Source organism: Misgurnus anguillicaudatus, chromosome 6 (assembly GCF_027580225.2).
Source record: "Misgurnus anguillicaudatus chromosome 6, ASM2758022v2, whole genome shotgun sequence".
Lineage (NCBI taxonomy): Eukaryota > Metazoa > Chordata > Actinopteri > Cypriniformes > Cobitidae > Misgurnus > Misgurnus anguillicaudatus.
In genome coordinates this window covers 1,199,330-1,223,267 of record NC_073342.2, presented here as the reverse complement: position 1 = coordinate 1,223,267, position 23,938 = coordinate 1,199,330, and the positions used below count along the sequence as shown (strand labels likewise).

Sequence of the window (23,938 nt, the reverse complement as noted above, 5' to 3'; positions counted from 1 at the left end):
GTATGCTTTCAACCATTCTGCTTATGTTTCCAGTTGTTATGATTCCTGTACTGTACTGTTCCACTTACACTGAACATCAACAAAGGCAACCCCTCAACCTAGTCTTTACCACTTTCTAGACAGTAGGCACGTAGGATGGACTTTAGAGTCTGAAAACACTCAAGTGCCCCCTGAGAATCTGGATTCAAAATGCAGAGTGCTAACAGTAACAGCCTTGAAGTTATTAGTATCTTGCCACCGCTTGCCGTATAATGTCATGCAGTAAACTGGAAGAGTTATTTGAGAAAGTTCCACCACGTTTGAACCCGGATCACTGGAGTCAGCCGACAGAGTTCTGCTTCACGCAAAAGTTTTGGCCTCCAGCATTACATGTTTTTTGCAGGAGGGCTTGAAATTGTGGCTTATACGCCTTGGTTGCAGTTGCAGTTCAAAGGTAACGACAAACGACGAGGATGGGATTCGAACCCACGCGTGCAGAGCACAATGGATTAGCAGTCCATCGCCTTAACCACTCGGCCACCTCGTCCTTGGAACCGCATCCTTTGGGCATTTCCCTAATCCTAACCGACCAGCAAGTACATAGCAGCTTGTGTCAAGTTGAATCAACTGTTGAGGTAATGAAATGCTATCTTTTAGAAAGCGTTCATATCAGCCTAATGGAAGTTAAAGGCGTTAAGAGAACTGTGGATTAGCAATCCATCGCCTTAGACATGTTTAGAAATCATAAAAAGGACTGACCTTTAAATGATAGGGGTTTTTTTCAAAATTGTTTTCAACAGATTTCAACATGAAACAGGCGAAAACCATTCAAGACTTTACGTAAAGGGAACAAGAGGTTTTCGTTGGCCTAAATTGCTGGGTAATGTAGACTGAACTTTAAAACCCTCACCCGCCGTAAGTTTAACTCTCACAAACCGACGATCGGGTTCGCAAACTGATTTAACTGTTCACGTAATTAAATCAATGTGGCTTAAACCCTTTCACATCTCTAACAAAGCGTTTATTTCAGAGGAACCGAGAACCTTTCGCGTGTGAGGCGAGCGTGTTAACCACTACACCATAGAAACCTGCTCATTTGGATTCTTCGGTTGTTTTGATTGATTCGGCCACACATTTTCTCTTTCTGTGCAACACTCCCCAAAGGGGCAACGCTTTTCGCACACTTGCGAGCAGGCCACCTGTCGCGTGTGAGGCGGAAACCTACCACTGTGTGTAACTTTGAAAGTGCTTCATGGCACTTCATGGTAAAGTGCATCACGAAAGAAGTTTGACCTGGCTTTGTATCAAAAGGCACATGCTGTTTCTGCTCGGTTTCGAACCGAGGACCTTTCGCGTGTGAGGCGAATGTGATAACCACTACACTACAGAAACCTGCCTCTCACGGTCCCTGGTTGTTTGAACAGATTCTGCCACATATTTTCTCTGTACGCCACACATTTTAAAGGGAAAACCCCTAACGGTCGTTTAAAGTAACCGCACATACTGTATGAGAAAGGCGACGCATTTGCTGGGAATGCATGTATGTTTCTTTTGGAACAGGCAAACCTTGTACGTTGGCATTTAGCCACGATTGTGCTGAAATCCCACAGTGTATGTCCGGCTTTAGCGTTACAACCGTGGTGGGCAACGTCGGCCCTGTAATGCTGCAGTACTGCAGATTTTATTTCCAACCCTGATAAAACCTAGTTTTGTAGTTTTCAGCCGACCCTTTAGACCTTAATTAGCCACAGAGCTACGATAAGAGCTGAAGATAAATTCTGCAGGAATGCGGCACTCCAGGAATGACGTTGCCTACACCTGCGTTACAAGGTTCCAGGACGAACTTTGCGTCAGAAACATTAGCACGCCGACCTACCGCTGCAAGCATGTGGGCTTTTTCTAAGGGGGCACCCGGATTTGAACCGGGGACCTCTTGATCTGCAGTCAAATGCTCTACCACTGAGCTATACCCCCGTGAAACCAACACCACGCTGAAGAATTGAAAAAGCTTCACGTGTTGTACGTCGCAGCAATTAAAGCCATCGTGAGAATGTCCAAGTGAACGTGGGACGTCTCTATCTGCTGTTAAATGCTCTAGCACTGACCTATACAAATTGTGGTAGAGACAACGTATGCTTTCAACCATTCTGCTTATGTTTCCAGTTGTTATGATTCCTGTACTGTACTGTTCCACTTACACTGAACATCAACAAAGGCAACCCCTCAACCTAGTCTTTACCACTTTCTAGACAGTAGGCACGTAGGATGGACTTTAGAGTCTGAAAACACTCAAGTGCCCACTGAGAATCTGGATTCAAAATGCAGAGTGCTAACAGTAACAGCCTTGAAGTTATTAGTATCTTGCCACCGCTTGCCGTATAATGTCATGCAGTAAACTGGAAGAGTTATTTGAGAAAGTTCCACCACGTTTGAACCCGGATCACTGGAGTCAGCCGACAGAGTTCTGCTTCACGCAAAAGTTTTGGCCTCCAGCATTACATGTTTTTTGCAGGAGGGCTTGAAATTGTGGCTTATACGCCTTGGTTGCAGTTGCAGTTCAAAGGTAACGACAAACGACGAGGATGGGATTCGAACCCACGCGTGCAGAGCACAATGGATTAGCAGTCCATCGCCTTAACCACTCGGCCACCTCGTCCTTGGAACCGCATCCTTTGGGCATTTCCCTAATCCTAACCGACCAGCAAGTACATAGCAGCTTGTGTCAAGTTGAATCAACTGTTGAGGTAATGAAATGCTATCTTTTAGAAAGCGTTCATATCAGCCTAATGGAAGTTAAAGGCGTTAAGAGAACTGTGGATTAGCAATCCATCGCCTTAGACATGTTTAGAAATCATAAAAAGGACTGACCTTTAAATGATAGGGGTTTTTTTCAAAATTGTTTTCAACAGATTTCAACATGAAACAGGCGAAAACCATTCAAGACTTTACGTAAAGGGAACAAGAGGTTTTCGTTGGCCTAAATTGCTGGGTAATGTAGACTGAACTTTAAAACCCTCACCCGCCGTAAGTTTAACTCTCACAAACCGACGATCGGGTTCGCAAACTGATTTAACTGTTCACGTAATTAAATCAATGTGGCTTAAACCCTTTCACATCTCTAACAAAGCGTTTATTTCAGAGGAACCGAGAACCTTTCGCGTGTGAGGCGAGCGTGTTAACCACTACACCATAGAAACCTGCTCATTTGGATTCTTCGGTTGTTTTGATTGATTCGGCCACACATTTTCTCTTTCTGTGCAACACTCCCCAAAGGGGCAATGCTTTTCGCACACTTGCGAGCAGGCCACCTGTCGCGTGTGAGGCGGAAACCTACCACTGTGTGTAACTTTGAAAGTGCTTCATGGCACTTCATGGTAAAGTGCATCACGAAAGAAGTTTGACCTGGCTTTGTATCAAAAGGCACATGCTGTTTCTGCTCGGTTTCGAACCGAGGACCTTTCGCGTGTGAGGTGAATGTGATAACCACTACACTACAGAAACCTGCCTCTCACGGTCCCTGGTTGTTTGAACAGATTCTGCCACATATTTTCTCTGTACGCCACACATTTTAAAGGGAAAACCCCTAACGGTCGTTTAAAGTAACCGCACATACTGTATGAGAAAGGCGACGCATTTGCTGGGAATGCATGTATGTTTCTTTTGGAACAGGCAAACCTTGTACGTTGGCATTTAGCCACGATTGTGCTGAAATCCCACAGTGTATGTCCGGCTTTAGCGTTACAACCGTGGTGGGCAACGTCGGCCCTGTAATGCTGCAGTACTGCAGATTTTATTTCCAACCCTGATAAAACCTAGTTTTGTAGTTTTCAGCCGACCCTTTAGACCTTAATTAGCCACAGAGCTACGATAAGAGCTGAAGATAAATTCTGCAGGAATGCGGCACTCCAGGAATGACGTTGCCTACACCTGCGTTACAAGGTTCCAGGACGAACTTTGCGTCAGAAACATTAGCACGCCGACCTACCGCTGCAAGCATGTGGGCTTTTTCTAAGGGGGCACCCGGATTTGAACCGGGGACCTCTTGATCTGCAGTCAAATGCTCTACCACTGAGCTATACCCCCGTGAAACCAACACCACGCTGAAGAATTGAAAAAGCTTCACGTGTTGTACGTCGCAGCAATTAAAGCCATCGTGAGAATGTCCAAGTGAACGTGGGACGTCTCTATCTGCTGTTAAATGCTCTAGCACTGACCTATACAAATTGTGGTAGAGACAACGTATGCTTTCAACCATTCTGCTTATGTTTCCAGTTGTTATGATTCCTGTACTGTACTGTTCCACTTACACTGAACATCAACAAAGGCAACCCCTCAACCTAGTCTTTACCACTTTCTAGACAGTAGGCACGTAGGATGGACTTTAGAGTCTGAAAACACTCAAGTGCCCCCTGAGAATCTGGATTCAAAATGCAGAGTGCTAACAGTAACAGCCTTGAAGTTATTAGTATCTTGCCACCGCTTGCCGTATAATGTCATGCAGTAAACTGGAAGAGTTATTTGAGAAAGTTCCACCACGTTTGAACCCGGATCACTGGAGTCAGCCGACAGAGTTCTGCTTCACGCAAAAGTTTTGGCCTCCAGCATTACATGTTTTTTGCAGGAGGGCTTGAAATTGTGGCTTATACGCCTTGGTTGCAGTTGCAGTTCAAAGGTAACGACAAACGACGAGGATGGGATTCGAACCCACGCGTGCAGAGCACAATGGATTAGCAGTCCATCGCCTTAACCACTCGGCCACCTCGTCCTTGGAACCGCATCCTTTGGGCATTTCCCTAATCCTAACCGACCAGCAAGTACATAGCAGCTTGTGTCAAGTTGAATCAACTGTTGAGGTAATGAAATGCTATCTTTTAGAAAGCGTTCATATCAGCCTAATGGAAGTTAAAGGCGTTAAGAGAACTGTGGATTAGCAATCCATCGCCTTAGACATGTTTAGAAATCATAAAAAGGACTGACCTTTAAATGATAGGGGTTTTTTTCAAAATTGTTTTCAACAGATTTCAACATGAAACAGGCGAAAACCATTCAAGACTTTACGTAAAGGGAACAAGAGGTTTTCGTTGGCCTAAATTGCTGGGTAATGTAGACTGAACTTTAAAACCCTCACCCGCCGTAAGTTTAACTCTCACAAACCGACGATCGGGTTCGCAAACTGATTTAACTGTTCACGTAATTAAATCAATGTGGCTTAAACCCTTTCACATCTCTAACAAAGCGTTTATTTCAGAGGAACCGAGAACCTTTCGCGTGTGAGGCGAGCGTGTTAACCACTACACCATAGAAACCTGCTCATTTGGATTCTTCGGTTGTTTTGATTGATTCGGCCACACATTTTCTCTTTCTGTGCAACACTCCCCAAAGGGGCAACGCTTTTCGCACACTTGCGAGCAGGCCACCTGTCGCGTGTGAGGCGGAAACCTACCACTGTGTGTAACTTTGAAAGTGCTTCATGGCACTTCATGGTAAAGTGCATCACGAAAGAAGTTTGACCTGGCTTTGTATCAAAAGGCACATGCTGTTTCTGCTCGGTTTCGAACCGAGGACCTTTCGCGTGTGAGGCGAATGTGATAACCACTACACTACAGAAACCTGCCTCACACGGTCCCTGGTTGTTTGAACAGATTCTGCCACATATTTTCTCTGTACGCCACACATTTTAAAGGGAAAACCCCTAACGGTCGTTTAAAGTAACCGCACATACTGTATGAGAAAGGCGACGCATTTGCTGGGAATGCATGTATGTTTCTTTTGGAACAGGCAAACCTTGTACGTTGGCATTTAGCCACGATTGTGCTGAAATCCCACAGTGTATGTCCGGCTTTAGCGTTACAACCGTGGTGGGCAACGTCGGCCCTGTAATGCTGCAGTACTGCAGATTTTATTTCCAACCCTGATAAAACCTAGTTTTGTAGTTTTCAGCCGACCCTTTAGACCTTAATTAGCCACAGAGCTACGATAAGAGCTGAAGATAAATTCTGCAGGAATGCGGCACTCCAGGAATGACGTTGCCTACACCTGCGTTACAAGGTTCCAGGACGAACTTTGCGTCAGAAACATTAGCACGCCGACCTACCGCTGCAAGCATGTGGGCTTTTTCTAAGGGGGCACCCGGATTTGAACCGGGGACCTCTTGATCTGCAGTCAAATGCTCTACCACTGAGCTATACCCCCGTGAAACCAACACCACGCTGAAGAATTGAAAAAGCTTCACGTGTTGTACGTCGCAGCAATTAAAGCCATCGTGAGAATGTCCAAGTGAACGTGGGACGTCTCTATCTGCTGTTAAATGCTCTAGCACTGACCTATACAAATTGTGCTAGAGACAACGTATGCTTTCAACCATTCTGCTTATGTTTCCAGTTGTTATGATTCCTGTACTGTACTGTTCCACTTACACTGAACATCAACAAAGGCAACCCCTCAACCTAGTCTTTACCACTTTCTAGACAGTAGGCACGTAGGATGGACTTTAGAGTCTGAAAACACTCAAGTGCCCCCTGAGAATCTGGATTCAAAATGCAGAGTGCTAACAGTAACAGCCTTGAAGTTATTAGTATCTTGCCACCGCTTGCCGTATAATGTCATGCAGTAAACTGGAAGAGTTATTTGAGAAAGTTCCACCACGTTTGAACCCGGATCACTGGAGTCAGCCGACAGAGTTCTGCTTCACGCAAAAGTTTTGGCCTCCAGCATTACATGTTTTTTGCAGGAGGGCTTGAAATTGTGGCTTATACGCCTTGGTTGCAGTTGCAGTTCAAAGGTAACGACAAACGACGAGGATGGGATTCGAACCCACGCGTGCAGAGCACAATGGATTAGCAGTCCATCGCCTTAACCACTCGGCCACCTCGTCCTTGGAACCGCATCCTTTGGGCATTTCCCTAATCCTAACCGACCAGCAAGTACATAGCAGCTTGTGTCAAGTTGAATCAACTGTTGAGGTAATGAAATGCTATCTTTTAGAAAGCGTTCATATCAGCCTAATGGAAGTTAAAGGCGTTAAGAGAACTGTGGATTAGCAATCCATCGCCTTAGACATGTTTAGAAATCATAAAAAGGACTGACCTTTAAATGATAGGGGTTTTTTTCAAAATTGTTTTCAACAGATTTCAACATGAAACAGGCGAAAACCATTCAAGACTTTACGTAAAGGGAACAAGAGGTTTTCGTTGGCCTAAATTGCTGGGTAATGTAGACTGAACTTTAAAACCCTCACCCGCCGTAAGTTTAACTCTCACAAACCGACGATCGGGTTCGCAAACTGATTTAACTGTTCACGTAATTAAATCAATGTGGCTTAAACCCTTTCACATCTCTAACAAAGCGTTTATTTCAGAGGAACCGAGAACCTTTCGCGTGTGAGGCGAGCGTGTTAACCACTACACCATAGAAACCTGCTCATTTGGATTCTTCGGTTGTTTTGATTGATTCGGCCACACATTTTCTCTTTCTGTGCAACACTCCCCAAAGGGGCAATGCTTTTCGCACACTTGCGAGCAGGCCACCTGTCGCGTGTGAGGCGGAAACCTACCACTGTGTGTAACTTTGAAAGTGCTTCATGGCACTTCATGGTAAAGTGCATCACGAAAGAAGTTTGACCTGGCTTTGTATCAAAAGGCACATGCTGTTTCTGCTCGGTTTCGAACCGAGGACCTTTCGCGTGTGAGGCGAATGTGATAACCACTACACTACAGAAACCTGCCTCACACGGTCCCTGGTTGTTTGAACAGATTCTGCCACATATTTTCTCTGTACGCCACACATTTTAAAGGGAAAACCCCTAACGGTCGTTTAAAGTAACCGCACATACTGTATGAGAAAGGCGACGCATTTGCTGGGAATGCATGTATGTGTCTTTTGGAACAGGCAAACCTTGTACGTTGGCATTTAGCCACGATTGTGCTGAAATCCCACAGTGTATGTCCGGCTTTAGCGTTACAACCGTGGTGGGCAACGTCGGCCCTGTAATGCTGCAGTACTGCAGATTTTATTTCCAACCCTGATAAAACCTAGTTTTGTAGTTTTCAGCCGACCCTTTAGACCTTAATTAGCCACAGAGCTACGATAAGAGCTGAAGATAAATTCTGCAGGAATGCGGCACTCCAGGAATGACGTTGCCTACACCTGCGTTACAAGGTTCCAGGACGAACTTTGCGTCAGAAACATTAGCACGCCGACCTACCGCTGCAAGCATGTGGGCTTTTTCTAAGGGGGCACCCGGATTTGAACCGGGGACCTCTTGATCTGCAGTCAAATGCTCTACCACTGAGCTATACCCCCGTGAAACCAACACCACGCTGAAGAATTGAAAAAGCTTCACGTGTTGTACGTCGCAGCAATTAAAGCCATCGTGAGAATGTCCAAGTGAACGTGGGACGTCTCTATCTGCTGTTAAATGCTCTAGCACTGACCTATACAAATTGTGGTAGAGACAACGTATGCTTTCAACCATTCTGCTTATGTTTCCAGTTGTTATGATTCCTGTACTGTACTGTTCCACTTACACTGAACATCAACAAAGGCAACCCCTCAACCTAGTCTTTACCACTTTCTAGACAGTAGGCACGTAGGATGGACTTTAGAGTCTGAAAACACTCAAGTGCCCCCTGAGAATCTGGATTCAAAATGCAGAGTGCTAACAGTAACAGCCTTGAAGTTATTAGTATCTTGCCACCGCTTGCCGTATAATGTCATGCAGTAAACTGGAAGAGTTATTTGAGAAAGTTCCACCACGTTTGAACCCGGATCACTGGAGTCAGCCGACAGAGTTCTGCTTCACGCAAAAGTTTTGGCCTCCAGCATTACATGTTTTTTGCAGGAGGGCTTGAAATTGTGGCTTATACGCCTTGGTTGCAGTTGCAGTTCAAAGGTAACGACAAACGACGAGGATGGGATTCGAACCCACGCGTGCAGAGCACAATGGATTAGCAGTCCATCGCCTTAACCACTCGGCCACCTCGTCCTTGGAACCGCATCCTTTGGGCATTTCCCTAATCCTAACCGACCAGCAAGTACATAGCAGCTTGTGTCAAGTTGAATCAACTGTTGAGGTAATGAAATGCTATCTTTTAGAAAGCGTTCATATCAGCCTAATGGAAGTTAAAGGCGTTAAGAGAACTGTGGATTAGCAATCCATCGCCTTAGACATGTTTAGAAATCATAAAAAGGACTGACCTTTAAATGATAGGGGTTTTTTTCAAAATTGTTTTCAACAGATTTCAACATGAAACAGGCGAAAACCATTCAAGACTTTACGTAAAGGGAACAAGAGGTTTTCGTTGGCCTAAATTGCTGGGTAATGTAGACTGAACTTTAAAACCCTCACCCGCCGTAAGTTTAACTCTCACAAACCGACGATCGGGTTCGCAAACTGATTTAACTGTTCACGTAATTAAATCAATGTGGCTTAAACCCTTTCACATCTCTAACAAAGCGTTTATTTCAGAGGAACCGAGAACCTTTCGCGTGTGAGGCGAGCGTGTTAACCACTACACCATAGAAACCTGCTCATTTGGATTCTTCGGTTGTTTTGATTGATTCGGCCACACATTTTCTCTTTCTGTGCAACACTCCCCAAAGGGGCAATGCTTTTCGCACACTTGCGAGCAGGCCACCTGTCGCGTGTGAGGCGGAAACCTACCACTGTGTGTAACTTTGAAAGTGCTTCATGGCACTTCATGGTAAAGTGCATCACGAAAGAAGTTTGACCTGGCTTTGTATCAAAAGGCACATGCTGTTTCTGCTCGGTTTCGAACCGAGGACCTTTCGCGTGTGAGGCGAATGTGATAACCACTACACTACAGAAACCTGCCTCACACGGTCCCTGGTTGTTTGAACAGATTCTGCCACATATTTTCTCTGTACGCCACACATTTTAAAGGGAAAACCCCTAACGGTCGTTTAAAGTAACCGCACATACTGTATGAGAAAGGCGACGCATTTGCTGGGAATGCATGTATGTGTCTTTTGGAACAGGCAAACCTTGTACGTTGGCATTTAGCCACGATTGTGCTGAAATCCCACAGTGTATGTCCGGCTTTAGCGTTACAACCGTGGTGGGCAACGTCGGCCCTGTAATGCTGCAGTACTGCAGATTTTATTTCCAACCCTGATAAAACCTAGTTTTGTAGTTTTCAGCCGACCCTTTAGACCTTAATTAGCCACAGAGCTACGATAAGAGCTGAAGATAAATTCTGCAGGAATGCGGCACTCCAGGAATGACGTTGCCTACACCTGCGTTACAAGGTTCCAGGACGAACTTTGCGTCAGAAACATTAGCACGCCGACCTACCGCTGCAAGCATGTGGGCTTTTTCTAAGGGGGCACCCGGATTTGAACCGGGGACCTCTTGATCTGCAGTCAAATGCTCTACCACTGAGCTATACCCCCGTGAAACCAACACCACGCTGAAGAATTGAAAAAGCTTCACGTGTTGTACGTCGCAGCAATTAAAGCCATCGTGAGAATGTCCAAGTGAACGTGGGACGTCTCTATCTGCTGTTAAATGCTCTAGCACTGACCTATACAAATTGTGGTAGAGACAACGTATGCTTTCAACCATTCTGCTTATGTTTCCAGTTGTTATGATTCCTGTACTGTACTGTTCCACTTACACTGAACATCAACAAAGGCAACCCCTCAACCTAGTCTTTACCACTTTCTAGACAGTAGGCACGTAGGATGGACTTTAGAGTCTGAAAACACTCAAGTGCCCCCTGAGAATCTGGATTCAAAATGCAGAGTGCTAACAGTAACAGCCTTGAAGTTATTAGTATCTTGCCACCGCTTGCCGTATAATGTCATGCAGTAAACTGGAAGAGTTATTTGAGAAAGTTCCACCACGTTTGAACCCGGATCACTGGAGTCAGCCGACAGAGTTCTGCTTCACGCAAAAGTTTTGGCCTCCAGCATTACATGTTTTTTGCAGGAGGGCTTGAAATTGTGGCTTATACGCCTTGGTTGCAGTTGCAGTTCAAAGGTAACGACAAACGACGAGGATGGGATTCGAACCCACGCGTGCAGAGCACAATGGATTAGCAGTCCATCGCCTTAACCACTCGGCCACCTCGTCCTTGGAACCGCATCCTTTGGGCATTTCCCTAATCCTAACCGACCAGCAAGTACATAGCAGCTTGTGTCAAGTTGAATCAACTGTTGAGGTAATGAAATGCTATCTTTTAGAAAGCGTTCATATCAGCCTAATGGAAGTTAAAGGCGTTAAGAGAACTGTGGATTAGCAATCCATCGCCTTAGACATGTTTAGAAATCATAAAAAGGACTGACCTTTAAATGATAGGGGTTTTTTTCAAAATTGTTTTCAACAGATTTCAACATGAAACAGGCGAAAACCATTCAAGACTTTACGTAAAGGGAACAAGAGGTTTTCGTTGGCCTAAATTGCTGGGTAATGTAGACTGAACTTTAAAACCCTCACCCGCCGTAAGTTTAACTCTCACAAACCGACGATCGGGTTCGCAAACTGATTTAACTGTTCACGTAATTAAATCAATGTGGCTTAAACCCTTTCACATCTCTAACAAAGCGTTTATTTCAGAGGAACCGAGAACCTTTCGCGTGTGAGGCGAGCGTGTTAACCACTACACCATAGAAACCTGCTCATTTGGATTCTTCGGTTGTTTTGATTGATTCGGCCACACATTTTCTCTTTCTGTGCAACACTCCCCAAAGGGGCAATGCTTTTCGCACACTTGCGAGCAGGCCACCTGTCGCGTGTGAGGCGGAAACCTACCACTGTGTGTAACTTTGAAAGTGCTTCATGGCACTTCATGGTAAAGTGCATCACGAAAGAAGTTTGACCTGGCTTTGTATCAAAAGGCACATGCTGTTTCTGCTCGGTTTCGAACCGAGGACCTTTCGCGTGTGAGGCGAATGTGATAACCACTACACTACAGAAACCTGCCTCTCACGGTCCCTGGTTGTTTGAACAGATTCTGCCACATATTTTCTCTGTACGCCACACATTTTAAAGGGAAAACCCCTAACGGTCGTTTAAAGTAACCGCACATACTGTATGAGAAAGGCGACGCATTTGCTGGGAATGCATGTATGTTTCTTTTGGAACAGGCAAACCTTGTACGTTGGCATTTAGCCACGATTGTGCTGAAATCCCACAGTGTATGTCCGGCTTTAGCGTTACAACCGTGGTGGGCAACGTCGGCCCTGTAATGCTGCAGTACTGCAGATTTTATTTCCAACCCTGATAAAACCTAGTTTTGTAGTTTTCAGCCGACCCTTTAGACCTTAATTAGCCACAGAGCTACGATAAGAGCTGAAGATAAATTCTGCAGGAATGCGGCACTCCAGGAATGACGTTGCCTACACCTGCGTTACAAGGTTCCAGGACGAACTTTGCGTCAGAAACATCAGCACGCCGACCTACCGCTGCAAGCATGTGGGCTTTTTCTAAGGGGGCACCCGGATTTGAACCGGGGACCTCTTGATCTGCAGTCAAATGCTCTACCACTGAGCTATACCCACGTGAAACCAACACCACGCTGAAGAATTGAAAAAGCTTCACGTGTTGTACGTCGCAGCAATTAAAGCCATCGTGAGAATGTCCAAGTGAACGTGGGACGTCTCTATCTGCTGTTAAATGCTCTAGCACTGACCTATACAAATTGTGGTAGAGACAACGTATGCTTTCAACCATTCTGCTTATGTTTCCAGTTGTTATGATTCCTGTACTGTACTGTTCCACTTACACTGAACATCAACAAAGGCAACCCCTCAACCTAGTCTTTACCACTTTCTAGACAGTAGGCACGTAGGATGGACTTTAGAGTCTGAAAACACTCAAGTGCCCCCTGAGAATCTGGATTCAAAATGCAGAGTGCTAACAGTAACAGCCTTGAAGTTATTAGTATCTTGCCACCGCTTGCCGTATAATGTCATGCAGTAAACTGGAAGAGTTATTTGAGAAAGTTCCACCACGTTTGAACCCGGATCACTGGAGTCAGCCGACAGAGTTCTGCTTCACGCAAAAGTTTTGGCCTCCAGCATTACATGTTTTTTGCAGGAGGGCTTGAAATTGTGGCTTATACGCCTTGGTTGCAGTTGCAGTTCAAAGGTAACGACAAACGACGAGGATGGGATTCGAACCCACGCGTGCAGAGCACAATGGATTAGCAGTCCATCGCCTTAACCACTCGGCCACCTCGTCCTTGGAACCGCATCCTTTGGGCATTTCCCTAATCCTAACCGACCAGCAAGTACATAGCAGCTTGTGTCAAGTTGAATCAACTGTTGAGGTAATGAAATGCTATCTTTTAGAAAGCGTTCATATCAGCCTAATGGAAGTTAAAGGCGTTAAGAGAACTGTGGATTAGCAATCCATCGCCTTAGACATGTTTAGATATCATAAAAAGGACTGACCTTTAAATGATAGGGGTTTTTTTCAAAATTGTTTTCAACAGATTTCAACATGAAACAGGCGAAAACCATTCAAGACTTTACGTAAAGGGAACAAGAGGTTTTCGTTGGCCTAAATTGCTGGGTAATGTAGACTGAACTTTAAAACCCTCACCCGCCGTAAGTTTAACTCTCACAAACCGACGATCGGGTTCGCAAACTGATTTAACTGTTCACGTAATTAAATCAATGTGGCTTAAACCCTTTCACATCTCTAACAAAGCGTTTATTTCAGAGGAACCGAGAACCTTTCGCGTGTGAGGCGAGCGTGTTAACCACTACACCATAGAAACCTGCTCATTTGGATTCTTCGGTTGTTTTGATTGATTCGGCCACACATTTTCTCTTTCTGTGCAACACTCCCCAAAGGGGCAATGCTTTTCGCACACTTGCGAGCAGGCCACCTGTCGCGTGTGAGGCGGAAACCTACCACTGTGTGTAACTTTGAAAGTGCTTCATGGCACTTCATGGTAAAGTGCATCACGAAAGAAGTTTGACCTGGCTTTGTATCAAAAGGCACATGCTGTTTCTGCTCGGTTTCGAACCGAGGACCTTTCGCGTGTGAGGCGAATGTGATAACCACTACACTACAGAAACCTGCCTCTCACGGTCCCTGGTTGTTTGAACAGATTCTGCCACATATTTTCTCTGTACGCCACACATTTTAAAGGGAAAACCCCTAACGGTCGTTTAAAGTAACCGCACATACTGTATGAGAAAGGCGACGCATTTGCTGGGAATGCATGTATGTTTCTTTTGGAACAGGCAAACCTTGTACGTTGGCATTTAGCCACGATTGTGCTGAAATCCCACAGTGTATGTCCGGCTTTAGCGTTACAACCGTGGTGGGCAACGTCGGCCCTGTAATGCTGCAGTACTGCAGATTTTATTTCCAACCCTGATAAAACCTAGTTTTGTAGTTTTCAGCCGACCCTTTAGACCTTAATTAGCCACAGAGCTACGATAAGAGCTGAAGATAAATTCTGCAGGAATGCGGCACTCCAGGAATGACGTTGCCTACACCTGCGTTACAAGGTTCCAGGACGAACTTTGCGTCAGAAACATCAGCACGCCGACCTACCGCTGCAAGCATGTGGGCTTTTTCTAAGGGGGCACCCGGATTTGAACCGGGGACCTCTTGATCTGCAGTCAAATGCTCTACCACTGAGCTATACCCACGTGAAACCAACACCACGCTGAAGAATTGAAAAAGCTTCACGTGTTGTACGTCGCAGCAATTAAAGCCATCGTGAGAATGTCCAAGTGAACGTGGGACGTCTCTATCTGCTGTTAAATGCTCTAGCACTGACCTATACAAATTGTGGTAGAGACAACGTATGCTTTCAACCATTCTGCTTATGTTTCCAGTTGTTATGATTCCTGTACTGTACTGTTCCACTTACACTGAACATCAACAAAGGCAACCCCTCAACCTAGTCTTTACCACTTTCTAGACAGTAGGCACGTAGGATGGACTTTAGAGTCTGAAAACACTCAAGTGCCCCCTGAGAATCTGGATTCAAAATGCAGAGTGCTAACAGTAACAGCCTTGAAGTTATTAGTATCTTGCCACCGCTTGCCGTATAATGTCATGCAGTAAACTGGAAGAGTTATTTGAGAAAGTTCCACCACGTTTGAACCCGGATCACTGGAGTCAGCCGACAGAGTTCTGCTTCACGCAAAAGTTTTGGCCTCCAGCATTACATGTTTTTTGCAGGAGGGCTTGAAATTGTGGCTTATACGCCTTGGTTGCAGTTGCAGTTCAAAGGTAACGACAAACGACGAGGATGGGATTCGAACCCACGCGTGCAGAGCACAATGGATTAGCAGTCCATCGCCTTAACCACTCGGCCACCTCGTCCTTGGAACCGCATCCTTTGGGCATTTCCCTAATCCTAACCGACCAGCAAGTACATAGCAGCTTGTGTCAAGTTGAATCAACTGTTGAGGTAATGAAATGCTATCTTTTAGAAAGCGTTCATATCAGCCTAATGGAAGTTAAAGGCGTTAAGAGAACTGTGGATTAGCAATCCATCGCCTTAGACATGTTTAGATATCATAAAAAGGACTGACCTTTAAATGATAGGGGTTTTTTTCAAAATTGTTTTCAACAGATTTCAACATGAAACAGGCGAAAACCATTCAAGACTTTACGTAAAGGGAACAAGAGGTTTTCGTTGGCCTAAATTGCTGGGTAATGTAGACTGAACTTTAAAACCCTCACCCGCCGTAAGTTTAACTCTCACAAACCGACGATCGGGTTCGCAAACTGATTTAACTGTTCACGTAATTAAATCAATGTGGCTTAAACCCTTTCACATCTCTAACAAAGCGTTTATTTCAGAGGAACCGAGAACCTTTCGCGTGTGAGGCGAGCGTGTTAACCACTACACCATAGAAACCTGCTCATTTGGATTCTTCGGTTGTTTTGATTGATTCGGCCACACATTTTCTCTTTCTGTGCAACACTCCCCAAAGGGGCAATGCTTTTCGCACACTTGCGAGCAGGCCACCTGTCGCGTGTGAGGCGGAAACCTACCACTGTGTGTAACTTTGAAAGTGCTTCATGGCACTTCATGGTAAAGTGCATCACGAAAGAAGTTTGACCTGGCTTTGTATCAAAAGGCACATGCTGTTTCTGCTCGGTTTCGAACCGAGGACCTTTCGCGTGTGAGGCGAATGTGATAACCACTACACTACAGAAACCTGCCTCTCACGGTCCCTGGTTGTTTGAACAGATTCTGCCACATATTTTCTCTGTACGCCACACATTTTAAAGGGAAAACCCCTAACGGTCGTTTAAAGTAACCGCACATACTGTATGAGAAAGGCGACGCATTTGCTGGGAATGCATGTATGTTTCTTTTGGAACAGGCAAACCTTGTACGTTGGCATTTAGCCACGATTGTGCTGAAATCCCACAGTGTATGTCCGGCTTTAGCGTTACAACCGTGGTGGGCAACGTCGGCCCTGTAATGCTGCAGTACTGCAGATTTTATTTCCAACCCTGATAAAACCTAGTTTTGTAGTTTTCAGCCGACCCTTTAGACCTTAATTAGCCACAGAGCTACGATAAGAGCTGAAGATAAATTCTGCAGGAATGCGGCACTCCAGGAATGACGTTGCCTACACCTGCGTTACAAGGTTCCAGGACGAACTTTGCGTCAGAAACATCAGCACGCCGACCTACCGCTGCAAGCATGTGGGCTTTTTCTAAGGGGGCACCCGGATTTGAACCGGGGACCTCTTGATCTGCAGTCAAATGCTCTACCACTGAGCTATACCCACGTGAAACCAACACCACGCTGAAGAATTGAAAAAGCTTCACGTGTTGTACGTCGCAGCAATTAAAGCCATCGTGAGAATGTCCAAGTGAACGTGGGACGTCTCTATCTGCTGTTAAATGCTCTAGCACTGACCTATACAAATTGTGGTAGAGACAACGTATGCTTTCAACCATTCTGCTTATGTTTCCAGTTGTTATGATTCCTGTACTGTACTGTTCCACTTACACTGAACATCAACAAAGGCAACCCCTCAACCTAGTCTTTACCACTTTCTAGACAGTAGGCACGTAGGATGGACTTTAGAGTCTGAAAACACTCAAGTGCCCCCTGAGAATCTGGATTCAAAATGCAGAGTGCTAACAGTAACAGCCTTGAAGTTATTAGTATCTTGCCACCGCTTGCCGTATAATGTCATGCAGTAAACTGGAAGAGTTATTTGAGAAAGTTCCACCACGTTTGAACCCGGATCACTGGAGTCAGCCGACAGAGTTCTGCTTCACGCAAAAGTTTTGGCCTCCAGCATTACATGTTTTTTGCAGGAGGGCTTGAAATTGTGGCTTATACGCCTTGGTTGCAGTTGCAGTTCAAAGGTAACGACAAACGACGAGGATGGGATTCGAACCCACGCGTGCAGAGCACAATGGATTAGCAGTCCATCGCCTTAACCACTCGGCCACCTCGTCCTTGGAACCGCATCCTTTGGGCATTTCCCTAATCCTAACCGACCAGCAAGTACATAGCAGCTTGTGTCAAGTTGAATCAACTGTTGAGGTAATGAAATGCTATCTTTTAGAAAGCGTTCATATCAGCCTAATGGAAGTTAAAGGCGTTAAGAGAACTGTGGATTAGCAATCCATCGCCTTAGACATGTTTAGATATCATAAGAAGGACTGACCTTTAAATGATAGGGGTTTTTTTCAAAATTGTTTTCAACAGATTTCAACATGAAACAGGCGAAAACCATTCAAGACTTTACGTAAAGGGAACAAGAGGTTTTCGTTGGCCTAAATTGCTGGGTAATGTAGACTGAACTTTAAAACCCTCACCCGCCGTAAGTTTAACTCTCACAAACCGACGATCGGGTTCGCAAACTGATTTAACTGTTCACGTAATTAAATCAATGTGGCTTAAACCCTTTCACATCTCTAACAAAGCGTTTATTTCAGAGGAACCGAGAACCTTTCGCGTGTGAGGCGAGCGTGTTAACCACTACACCATAGAAACCTGCTCATTTGGATTCTTCGGTTGTTTTGATTGATTCGGCCACACATTTTCTCTTTCTGTGCAACACTCCCCAAAGGGGCAATGCTTTTCGCACACTTGCGAGCAGGCCACCTGTCGCGTGTGAGGCGGAAACCTACCACTGTGTGTAACTTTGAAAGTGCTTCATGGCACTTCATGGTAAAGTGCATCACGAAAGAAGTTTGACCTGGCTTTGTATCAAAAGGCACATGCTGTTTCTGCTCGGTTTCGAACCGAGGACCTTTCGCGTGTGAGGCGAATGTGATAACCACTACACTACAGAAACCTGCCTCACACGGTCCCTGGTTGTTTGAACAGATTCTGCCACATATTTTCTCTGTACGCCACACATTTTAAAGGGAAAACCCCTAACGGTCGTTTAAAGTAACCGCACATACTGTATGAGAAAGGCGACGCATTTGCTGGGAATGCATGTATGTGTCTTTTGGAACAGGCAAACCTTGTACGTTGGCATTTAGCCACGATTGTGCTGAAATCCCACAGTGTATGTCCGGCTTTAGCGTTACAACCGTGGTGGGCAACGTCGGCCCTGTAATGCTGCAGTACTGCAGATTTTATTTCCAACCCTGATAAAACCTAGTTTTGTAGTTTTCAGCCGACCCTTTAGACCTTAATTAGCCACAGAGCTACGATAAGAGCTGAAGATAAATTCTGCAGGAATGCGGCACTCCAGGAATGACGTTGCCTACACCTGCGTTACAAGGTTCCAGGACGAACTTTGCGTCAGAAACATTAGCACGCCGACCTACCGCTGCAAGCATGTGGGCTTTTTCTAAGGGGGCACCCGGATTTGAACCGGGGACCTCTTGATCTGCAGTCAAATGCTCTACCACTGAGCTATACCCCCGTGAAACCAACACCACGCTGAAGAATTGAAAAAGCTTCACGTGTTGTACGTCGCAGCAATTAAAGCCATCGTGAGAATGTCCAAGTGAACGTGGGACGTCTCTATCTGCTGTTAAATGCTCTAGCACTGACCTATACAAATTGTGGTAGAGACAACGTATGCTTTCAACCATTCTGCTTATGTTTCCAGTTGTTATGATTCCTGTACTGTACTGTTCCACTTACACTGAACATCAACAAAGGCAACCCCTCAACCTAGTCTTTACCACTTTCTAGACAGTAGGCACGTAGGATGGACTTTAGAGTCTGAAAACACTCAAGTGCCCCCTGAGAATCTGGATTCAAAATGCAGAGTGCTAACAGTAACAGCCTTGAAGTTATTAGTATCTTGCCACCGCTTGCCGTATAATGTCATGCAGTAAACTGGAAGAGTTATTTGAGAAAGTTCCACCACGTTTGAACCCGGATCACTGGAGTCAGCCGACAGAGTTCTGCTTCACGCAAAAGTTTTGGCCTCCAGCATTACATGTTTTTTGCAGGAGGGCTTGAAATTGTGGCTTATACGCCTTGGTTGCAGTTGCAGTTCAAAGGTAACGACAAACGACGAGGATGGGATTCGAACCCACGCGTGCAGAGCACAATGGATTAGCAGTCCATCGCCTTAACCACTCGGCCACCTCGTCCTTGGAACCGCATCCTTTGGGCATTTCCCTAATCCTAACCGACCAGCAAGTACATAGCAGCTTGTGTCAAGTTGAATCAACTGTTGAGGTAATGAAATGCTATCTTTTAGAAAGCGTTCATATCAGCCTAATGGAAGTTAAAGGCGTTAAGAGAACTGTGGATTAGCAATCCATCGCCTTAGACATGTTTAGAAATCATAAAAAGGACTGACCTTTAAATGATAGGGGTTTTTTTCAAAATTGTTTTCAACAGATTTCAACATGAAACAGGCGAAAACCATTCAAGACTTTACGTAAAGGGAACAAGAGGTTTTCGTTGGCCTAAATTGCTGGGTAATGTAGACTGAACTTTAAAACCCTCACCCGCCGTAAGTTTAACTCTCACAAACCGACGATCGGGTTCGCAAACTGATTTAACTGTTCACGTAATTAAATCAATGTGGCTTAAACCCTTTCACATCTCTAACAAAGCGTTTATTTCAGAGGAACCGAGAACCTTTCGCGTGTGAGGCGAGCGTGTTAACCACTACACCATAGAAACCTGCTCATTTGGATTCTTCGGTTGTTTTGATTGATTCGGCCACACATTTTCTCTTTCTGTGCAACACTCCCCAAAGGGGCAATGCTTTTCGCACACTTGCGAGCAGGCCACCTGTCGCGTGTGAGGCGGAAACCTACCACTGTGTGTAACTTTGAAAGTGCTTCATGGCACTTCATGGTAAAGTGCATCACGAAAGAAGTTTGACCTGGCTTTGTATCAAAAGGCACATGCTGTTTCTGCTCGGTTTCGAACCGAGGACCTTTCGCGTGTGAGGCGAATGTGATAACCACTACACTACAGAAACCTGCCTCACACGGTCCCTGGTTGTTTGAACAGATTCTGCCACATATTTTCTCTGTACGCCACACATTTTAAAGGGAAAACCCCTAACGGTCGTTTAAAGTAACCGCACATACTGTATGAGAAAGGCGACGCATTTGCTGGGAATGCATGTATGTGTCTTTTGGAACAGGCAAACCTTGTACGTTGGCATTTAGCCACGATTGTGCTGAAATCCCACAGTGTATGTCCGGCTTTAGCGTTACAACCGTGGTGGGCAACGTCGGCCCTGTAATGCTGCAGTACTGCAGATTTTATTTCCAACCCTGATAAAACCTAGTTTTGTAGTTTTCAGCCGACCCTTTAGACCTTAATTAGCCACAGAGCTACGATAAGAGCTGAAGATAAATTCTGCAGGAATGCGGCACTCCAGGAATGACGTTGCCTACACCTGCGTTACAAGGTTCCAGGACGAACTTTGCGTCAGAAACATTAGCACGCCGACCTACCGCTGCAAGCATGTGGGCTTTTTCTAAGGGGGCACCCGGATTTGAACCGGGGACCTCTTGATCTGCAGTCAAATGCTCTACCACTGAGCTATACCCCCGTGAAACCAACACCACGCTGAAGAATTGAAAAAGCTTCACGTGTTGTACGTCGCAGCAATTAAAGCCATCGTGAGAATGTCCAAGTGAACGTGGGACGTCTCTATCTGCTGTTAAATGCTCTAGCACTGACCTATACAAATTGTGGTAGAGACAACGTATGCTTTCAACCATTCTGCTTATGTTTCCAGTTGTTATGATTCCTGTACTGTACTGTTCCACTTACACTGAACATCAACAAAGGCAACCCCTCAACCTAGTCTTTACCACTTTCTAGACAGTAGGCACGTAGGATGGACTTTAGAGTCTGAAAACACTCAAGTGCCCCCTGAGAATCTGGATTCAAAATGCAGAGTGCTAACAGTAACAGCCTTGAAGTTATTAGTATCTTGCCACCGCTTGCCGTATAATGTCATGCAGTAAACTGGAAGAGTTATTTGAGAAAGTTCCACCACGTTTGAACCCGGATCACTGGAGTCAGCCGACAGAGTTCTGCTTCACGCAAAAGTTTTGGCCTCCAGCATTACATGTTTTTTGCAGGAGGGCTTGAAATTGTGGCTTATACGCCTTGGTTGCAGTTGCAGTTCAAAGGTAACGACAAACGACGAGGATGGGATTCGAACCCACGCGTGCAGAGCACAATGGATTAGCAGTCCATCGCCTTAACCACTCGGCCACCTCGTCCTTGGAACCGCATCCTTTGGGCATTTCCCTAATCCTAACCGACCAGCAAGTACATAGCAGCTTGTGTCAAGTTGAATCAACTGTTGAGGTAATGAAATGCTATCTTTTAGAAAGCGTTCATATCAGCCTAATGGAAGTTAAAGGCGTTAAGAGAACTGTGGATTAGCAATCCATCGCCTTAGACATGTTTAGAAATCATAAAAAGGACTGACCTTTAAATGATAGGGGTTTTTTTCAAAATTGTTTTCAACAGATTTCAACATGAAACAGGCGAAAACCATTCAAGACTTTACGTAAAGGGAACAAGAGGTTTTCGTTGGCCTAAATTGCTGGGTAATGTAGACTGAACTTTAAAACCCTCACCCGCCGTAAGTTTAACTCTCACAAACCGACGATCGGGTTCGCAAACTGATTTAACTGTTCACGTAATTAAATCAATGTGGCTTAAACCCTTTCACATCTCTAACAAAGCGTTTATTTCAGAGGAACCGAGAACCTTTCGCGTGTGAGGCGAGCGTGTTAACCACTACACCATAGAAACCTGCTCATTTGGATTCTTCGGTTGTTTTGATTGATTCGGCCACACATTTTCTCTTTCTGTGCAACACTCCCCAAAGGGGCAATGCTTTTCGCACACTTGCGAGCAGGCCACCTGTCGCGTGTGAGGCGGAAACCTACCACTGTGTGTAACTTTGAAAGTGCTTCATGGCACTTCATGGTAAAGTGCATCACGAAAGAAGTTTGACCTGGCTTTGTATCAAAAGGCACATGCTGTTTCTGCTCGGTTTCGAACCGAGGACCTTTCGCGTGTGAGGCGAATGTGATAACCACTACACTACAGAAACCTGCCTCTCACGGTCCCTGGTTGTTTGAACAGATTCTGCCACATATTTTCTCTGTACGCCACACATTTTAAAGGGAAAACCCCTAACGGTCGTTTAAAGTAACCGCACATACTGTATGAGAAAGGCGACGCATTTGCTGGGAATGCATGTATGTTTCTTTTGGAACAGGCAAACCTTGTACGTTGGCATTTAGCCACGATTGTGCTGAAATCCCACAGTGTATGTCCGGCTTTAGCGTTACAACCGTGGTGGGCAACGTCGGCCCTGTAATGCTGCAGTACTGCAGATTTTATTTCCAACCCTGATAAAACCTAGTTTTGTAGTTTTCAGCCGACCCTTTAGACCTTAATTAGCCACAGAGCTACGATAAGAGCTGAAGATAAATTCTGCAGGAATGCGGCACTCCAGGAATGACGTTGCCTACACCTGCGTTACAAGGTTCCAGGACGAACTTTGCGTCAGAAACATCAGCACGCCGACCTACCGCTGCAAGCATGTGGGCTTTTTCTAAGGGGGCACCCGGATTTGAACCGGGGACCTCTTGATCTGCAGTCAAATGCTCTACCACTGAGCTATACCCACGTGAAACCAACACCACGCTGAAGAATTGAAAAAGCTTCACGTGTTGTACGTCGCAGCAATTAAAGCCATCGTGAGAATGTCCAAGTGAACGTGGGACGTCTCTATCTGCTGTTAAATGCTCTAGCACTGACCTATACAAATTGTGGTAGAGACAACGTATGCTTTCAACCATTCTGCTTATGTTTCCAGTTGTTATGATTCCTGTACTGTACTGTTCCACTTACACTGAACATCAACAAAGGCAACCCCTCAACCTAGTCTTTACCACTTTCTAGACAGTAGGCACGTAGGATGGACTTTAGAGTCTGAAAACACTCAAGTGCCCCCTGAGAATCTGGATTCAAAATGCAGAGTGCTAACAGTAACAGCCTTGAAGTTATTAGTATCTTGCCACCGCTTGCCGTATAATGTCATGCAGTAAACTGGAAGAGTTATTTGAGAAAGTTCCACCACGTTTGAACCCGGATCACTGGAGTCAGCCGACAGAGTTCTGCTTCACGCAAAAGTTTTGGCCTCCAGCATTACATGTTTTTTGCAGGAGGGCTTGAAATTGTGGCTTATACGCCTTGGTTGCAGTTGCAGTTCAACGGTAACGACAAACGACGAGGATGGGATTCGAACCCACGCGTGCAGAGCACAATGGATTAGCAGTCCATCGCCTTAACCACTCGGCCACCTCGTCCTTGGAACCGCATCCTTTGGGCATTTCCCTAATCCTAACCGACCAGCAAGTACATAGCAGCTTGTGTCAAGTTGAATCAACTGTTGAGGTAATGAAATGCTATCTTTTAGAAAGCGTTCATATCAGCCTAATGGAAGTTAAAGGCGTTAAGAGAACTGTGGATTAGCAATCCATCGCCTTAGACATGTTTAGATATCATAAAAAGGACTGACC

The 23,938-nt window shown here is 45.3% G+C and overlaps 34 non-coding genes across 34 annotated transcripts; all 34 read right to left on the bottom strand.

Moving 5' to 3' along the window:
* Positions 1 to 444: 444 nt before the first annotated feature.
* On the bottom strand, positions 445 to 526 carry trnas-gcu (transfer RNA serine (anticodon GCU)). Its single transcript has one exon. It is a non-coding gene; the product is annotated as a tRNA-Ser (tRNA).
* Positions 527 to 1,298: 772 nt separating this feature from the next.
* trnav-cac (transfer RNA valine (anticodon CAC)) lies at positions 1,299 to 1,371 on the bottom strand. Its single transcript has one exon. It is a non-coding gene; the product is annotated as a tRNA-Val (tRNA).
* Positions 1,372 to 1,881: 510 nt separating this feature from the next.
* On the bottom strand, positions 1,882 to 1,953 carry trnac-gca (transfer RNA cysteine (anticodon GCA)). The gene has a single exon. It is a non-coding gene; the product is annotated as a tRNA-Cys (tRNA).
* Positions 1,954 to 2,553: 600 nt separating this feature from the next.
* Positions 2,554 to 2,635, bottom strand: trnas-gcu (transfer RNA serine (anticodon GCU)). Its single transcript has one exon. It is a non-coding gene; the product is annotated as a tRNA-Ser (tRNA).
* A 772-nt stretch (positions 2,636 to 3,407) lies between these two features.
* Positions 3,408 to 3,480, bottom strand: trnav-cac (transfer RNA valine (anticodon CAC)). The gene has a single exon. It is a non-coding gene; the product is annotated as a tRNA-Val (tRNA).
* Positions 3,481 to 3,990: 510 nt separating this feature from the next.
* On the bottom strand, positions 3,991 to 4,062 carry trnac-gca (transfer RNA cysteine (anticodon GCA)). Its single transcript has one exon. It is a non-coding gene; the product is annotated as a tRNA-Cys (tRNA).
* A 600-nt stretch (positions 4,063 to 4,662) lies between these two features.
* On the bottom strand, positions 4,663 to 4,744 carry trnas-gcu (transfer RNA serine (anticodon GCU)). The gene has a single exon. It is a non-coding gene; the product is annotated as a tRNA-Ser (tRNA).
* Positions 4,745 to 5,516: 772 nt separating this feature from the next.
* trnav-cac (transfer RNA valine (anticodon CAC)) lies at positions 5,517 to 5,589 on the bottom strand. Its single transcript has one exon. It is a non-coding gene; the product is annotated as a tRNA-Val (tRNA).
* A 510-nt stretch (positions 5,590 to 6,099) lies between these two features.
* On the bottom strand, positions 6,100 to 6,171 carry trnac-gca (transfer RNA cysteine (anticodon GCA)). The gene has a single exon. It is a non-coding gene; the product is annotated as a tRNA-Cys (tRNA).
* Positions 6,172 to 6,771: 600 nt separating this feature from the next.
* On the bottom strand, positions 6,772 to 6,853 carry trnas-gcu (transfer RNA serine (anticodon GCU)). The gene has a single exon. It is a non-coding gene; the product is annotated as a tRNA-Ser (tRNA).
* A 772-nt stretch (positions 6,854 to 7,625) lies between these two features.
* Positions 7,626 to 7,698, bottom strand: trnav-cac (transfer RNA valine (anticodon CAC)). Its single transcript has one exon. It is a non-coding gene; the product is annotated as a tRNA-Val (tRNA).
* Positions 7,699 to 8,208: 510 nt separating this feature from the next.
* trnac-gca (transfer RNA cysteine (anticodon GCA)) lies at positions 8,209 to 8,280 on the bottom strand. The gene has a single exon. It is a non-coding gene; the product is annotated as a tRNA-Cys (tRNA).
* A 600-nt stretch (positions 8,281 to 8,880) lies between these two features.
* Positions 8,881 to 8,962, bottom strand: trnas-gcu (transfer RNA serine (anticodon GCU)). The gene has a single exon. It is a non-coding gene; the product is annotated as a tRNA-Ser (tRNA).
* A 772-nt stretch (positions 8,963 to 9,734) lies between these two features.
* Positions 9,735 to 9,807, bottom strand: trnav-cac (transfer RNA valine (anticodon CAC)). The gene has a single exon. It is a non-coding gene; the product is annotated as a tRNA-Val (tRNA).
* Positions 9,808 to 10,317: 510 nt separating this feature from the next.
* Positions 10,318 to 10,389, bottom strand: trnac-gca (transfer RNA cysteine (anticodon GCA)). Its single transcript has one exon. It is a non-coding gene; the product is annotated as a tRNA-Cys (tRNA).
* A 600-nt stretch (positions 10,390 to 10,989) lies between these two features.
* On the bottom strand, positions 10,990 to 11,071 carry trnas-gcu (transfer RNA serine (anticodon GCU)). The gene has a single exon. It is a non-coding gene; the product is annotated as a tRNA-Ser (tRNA).
* A 772-nt stretch (positions 11,072 to 11,843) lies between these two features.
* Positions 11,844 to 11,916, bottom strand: trnav-cac (transfer RNA valine (anticodon CAC)). Its single transcript has one exon. It is a non-coding gene; the product is annotated as a tRNA-Val (tRNA).
* Positions 11,917 to 12,426: 510 nt separating this feature from the next.
* Positions 12,427 to 12,498, bottom strand: trnac-gca (transfer RNA cysteine (anticodon GCA)). The gene has a single exon. It is a non-coding gene; the product is annotated as a tRNA-Cys (tRNA).
* A 600-nt stretch (positions 12,499 to 13,098) lies between these two features.
* trnas-gcu (transfer RNA serine (anticodon GCU)) lies at positions 13,099 to 13,180 on the bottom strand. Its single transcript has one exon. It is a non-coding gene; the product is annotated as a tRNA-Ser (tRNA).
* Positions 13,181 to 13,952: 772 nt separating this feature from the next.
* On the bottom strand, positions 13,953 to 14,025 carry trnav-cac (transfer RNA valine (anticodon CAC)). The gene has a single exon. It is a non-coding gene; the product is annotated as a tRNA-Val (tRNA).
* Positions 14,026 to 14,535: 510 nt separating this feature from the next.
* Positions 14,536 to 14,607, bottom strand: trnac-gca (transfer RNA cysteine (anticodon GCA)). Its single transcript has one exon. It is a non-coding gene; the product is annotated as a tRNA-Cys (tRNA).
* A 600-nt stretch (positions 14,608 to 15,207) lies between these two features.
* On the bottom strand, positions 15,208 to 15,289 carry trnas-gcu (transfer RNA serine (anticodon GCU)). The gene has a single exon. It is a non-coding gene; the product is annotated as a tRNA-Ser (tRNA).
* Positions 15,290 to 16,061: 772 nt separating this feature from the next.
* trnav-cac (transfer RNA valine (anticodon CAC)) lies at positions 16,062 to 16,134 on the bottom strand. The gene has a single exon. It is a non-coding gene; the product is annotated as a tRNA-Val (tRNA).
* Positions 16,135 to 16,644: 510 nt separating this feature from the next.
* trnac-gca (transfer RNA cysteine (anticodon GCA)) lies at positions 16,645 to 16,716 on the bottom strand. The gene has a single exon. It is a non-coding gene; the product is annotated as a tRNA-Cys (tRNA).
* Positions 16,717 to 17,316: 600 nt separating this feature from the next.
* Positions 17,317 to 17,398, bottom strand: trnas-gcu (transfer RNA serine (anticodon GCU)). The gene has a single exon. It is a non-coding gene; the product is annotated as a tRNA-Ser (tRNA).
* Positions 17,399 to 18,170: 772 nt separating this feature from the next.
* On the bottom strand, positions 18,171 to 18,243 carry trnav-cac (transfer RNA valine (anticodon CAC)). Its single transcript has one exon. It is a non-coding gene; the product is annotated as a tRNA-Val (tRNA).
* Positions 18,244 to 18,753: 510 nt separating this feature from the next.
* trnac-gca (transfer RNA cysteine (anticodon GCA)) lies at positions 18,754 to 18,825 on the bottom strand. Its single transcript has one exon. It is a non-coding gene; the product is annotated as a tRNA-Cys (tRNA).
* A 600-nt stretch (positions 18,826 to 19,425) lies between these two features.
* trnas-gcu (transfer RNA serine (anticodon GCU)) lies at positions 19,426 to 19,507 on the bottom strand. Its single transcript has one exon. It is a non-coding gene; the product is annotated as a tRNA-Ser (tRNA).
* A 772-nt stretch (positions 19,508 to 20,279) lies between these two features.
* On the bottom strand, positions 20,280 to 20,352 carry trnav-cac (transfer RNA valine (anticodon CAC)). The gene has a single exon. It is a non-coding gene; the product is annotated as a tRNA-Val (tRNA).
* A 510-nt stretch (positions 20,353 to 20,862) lies between these two features.
* Positions 20,863 to 20,934, bottom strand: trnac-gca (transfer RNA cysteine (anticodon GCA)). Its single transcript has one exon. It is a non-coding gene; the product is annotated as a tRNA-Cys (tRNA).
* Positions 20,935 to 21,534: 600 nt separating this feature from the next.
* On the bottom strand, positions 21,535 to 21,616 carry trnas-gcu (transfer RNA serine (anticodon GCU)). Its single transcript has one exon. It is a non-coding gene; the product is annotated as a tRNA-Ser (tRNA).
* Positions 21,617 to 22,388: 772 nt separating this feature from the next.
* On the bottom strand, positions 22,389 to 22,461 carry trnav-cac (transfer RNA valine (anticodon CAC)). The gene has a single exon. It is a non-coding gene; the product is annotated as a tRNA-Val (tRNA).
* Positions 22,462 to 22,971: 510 nt separating this feature from the next.
* On the bottom strand, positions 22,972 to 23,043 carry trnac-gca (transfer RNA cysteine (anticodon GCA)). The gene has a single exon. It is a non-coding gene; the product is annotated as a tRNA-Cys (tRNA).
* A 600-nt stretch (positions 23,044 to 23,643) lies between these two features.
* Positions 23,644 to 23,725, bottom strand: trnas-gcu (transfer RNA serine (anticodon GCU)). Its single transcript has one exon. It is a non-coding gene; the product is annotated as a tRNA-Ser (tRNA).
* Between the last annotated feature and the right edge of the window lie 213 nt (positions 23,726 to 23,938).